The sequence below is a fragment of the Eurypyga helias genome, unplaced genomic scaffold, assembly GCF_000690775.1.
Source record: "Eurypyga helias isolate BGI_N326 unplaced genomic scaffold, ASM69077v1 Scaffold29550, whole genome shotgun sequence".
NCBI classification, from domain to species: Eukaryota; Metazoa; Chordata; class Aves; order Eurypygiformes; family Eurypygidae; genus Eurypyga; species Eurypyga helias.
In genome coordinates, this window is record NW_010225493.1 from 1 (window position 1) to 2774 (window position 2774).

A 2774-nucleotide genomic window follows, 5' to 3' on the forward strand; every position below is an offset into this window, starting at 1 on the left:
TTAGTCAACACCGGAGGATCTGCCAGCTGTGCTGGCCCAGCTCAATGGGGCCAGTGCTGCTCTCTGCATCCAGGAACACAGCTTCCTAGCAGCCACAGTAAAGAGAATTAACTCTTTCCTGACTAGACCCAGCACAATCATTCATGTAATAATGTGTAATTTCAAGGAATATATGGTCATTTTTCACTGCGTTATAATCAACTTTTCACCCCCTTCATCTGCAGCACTGCCTCCTAAGCCATTGAAACCTAATACTGTAACTAACAACAGCATGAATAACATTTCAGTACAACATGCTGAATGGTACTGGGGAGATATCTCAAGGTAAATCAGCTCAAGACATTTATTTCTTATGTTTGGCTTTATGTTTTTGCTGTTATTCAGTGTGTATATATTCCTCTTAATTATAGAAAAATTACAGTTCTAAAAGCCAATTTTGGATATTTTCCAACACAAACATATTACAGTTGGTTTTTTTCCAAACATGACTAGAAAGTTACTGGCAGCCAGCTAGAATGTAGAATGTGAAATCGTTTAGTGATTGTTATGTTATGTTAAGACAGCTGTATGAAATGCTAACATGAAAGGAGAACATAAATAAATATTTTCTACCTGTCTTTCATCCAGAACCCAAATTGTAGGCACTATAGTTAACAAGCCAGACTAACACTTGCCATATATTAGCAACGTTTTTAACTGTACTATATATAGGTGCATTAGACTAGCACTGGCTGCTCCAGTTGTACAGACTTGTATGAACAAGTAGAAAGACCTTTGCATGAACATAACTTTATTCCAGCAGTGAGAAGACATAAAATATGCCATTTTTATATCCCAGTTGTTCTCTAGTATGTTAAATAAGCTATTTAATAACTGTATTTATTAATATGAAGAACCTGGTCTAGTGGAAGTTGTCCTTGCCCATGGCAGGGGGTTGGAACTAGATGATCTTTTAGGCCCCTTCCAGCCCCAAACATTCTATGATTCTATGAACAAGAATGCTTATAAAAACTAGTTATTTTGAAACAGAATAATTTAGAGCACAGTGAGAAGGTAAATGAGTGAGAAGTAGCTGAAATTATTGGTTACTTTTGCTTTCATTTTAGAGAAGAAGTAAATGAGAAGCTTCGAGACTGCTAATGGCACATTTTTGGTACAAGATGCTTCAACCAAAATGAATGGGGACTACACACTTATGCTAAGGTAAGATAATTACACTAGGTCTGTAATACTTTGCAGTAAAATGCAATACTGCATTTAAAATACAGTGTTCCATAGAAAATAGTATTTGAAGTATATCTGACTTCTCCAGAAACTTTATTTTCAGGAAAGGAGGAAATAACAAATTAATGAAAATATATCACCAAGATGGGAAATATGGCTTTTCTGACACATTAACTTTCAACTCTGTTGTTGAGCTAATAAACCACTACTGAAATGAATCTCTAGCCCAGTATAATCCTAAACAGTATGTAAAATTACTGTATCCATTATCTAAGTACCAGCAGGTAATTTGGTCTGTTTTCTTTGTCTTGCACTTAAATACAGAGTAATTACTGCAAACTATAGAGTCATTTATAAGGAAAAAAATCAGCTCTGTTAATATTTGAAAAAATAAAGTGGGTATAAAAATGGATGTTTTTGTTTAAAACCAATTCCATGCTTAGCATATAAATAATTAAAACTTTAAATACTGCAGATTCATTATTAAGAAATAAACATATGCTAATAAATATCCCACTCATTAATGATGAAATATATAATATTCAGTGTAAAGCTGAACACTTGCAATGCAAAATTGCTTTTTGTCATTAACTTTATTTCTAATTTATATGTTATGCATATAGTACATCATATCTCCATATTGATAGAAGAGAAGTCACATTTACCATGTAACGATCTGTTTATTTTGAAGCACTTTTATCCTGAAAAATCAGTGCAATATCATTGATTTTTACGCAATATCTTTCCTTTGGCTCGTCATCCTAGGATCAAGTTGTAAAAGAGGATAGCATTGAAGCAGTGGAAAGGAAATTACATGAATATAATACCCAGTTTCGAGAAAAAAGATGAGAATATGGCTTATCTAACAGCTAGCTATGTAAGAGCAGGAGGATAGACTAGAGCTCTTCATACCTGTCCAGCCCAATATCTTACACCTGTATTTCAGAAAGCCAGATGTAATTCTAAGGACATTAGCTGGTACAAAGGACAAAGTGTGTTGCCATAAGGCACTAATCATCGCAAATAAAACTTATTTATACAAAACAAATATTGTAAGCTAGCTCTATGTCTAGCAGTTCTCTTCCTTGGAAAGACCTCATCGTGGAAAGCCTCATCATGGTAGCCTTTTGTACAGGCCTGTTTTCTCTGTTTTTTAAGGCTCTGCAGAGATAATATGTTCTGGTAAAGGGATACTGAAATCATTCTGTTACAACATACTGAGGTGTTTCTGTGATACAAGCCAATAAATCATCCCCTCTGACAACAACTGTAATAATAATTATTTTCTTTTCAGGAAATTCAAAGAAAAGCTATCAAAGCATTTAATGAAACAACAAAAATATTTGAACAGCAGTGACAGCACAAGAAAGATACAGTAAGGAATACGTTGAAAAATTTAAATGAGAAAGAAATGAAAAAGAAATACTAAGGTCAGTGTTTATATTTCAAATTGTATGATTCTGAGGAAAGAAATAATGCCAAACAGATCTGACTAAAACTAAAGTAAGTTGGCAAGTTTAATTTTTTTCAGTTATAAGCACAGCAAGCCT

At 33.8% G+C, this 2774-nt stretch overlaps 1 pseudogene; it reads left to right on the forward strand.

Moving 5' to 3' along the window:
• The first annotated feature begins 224 nt into the window (after positions 1-224).
• On the forward strand, positions 225-2654 carry LOC104508118 (annotated as a pseudogene).
• Positions 2655-2774: the final 120 nt, after the last annotated feature.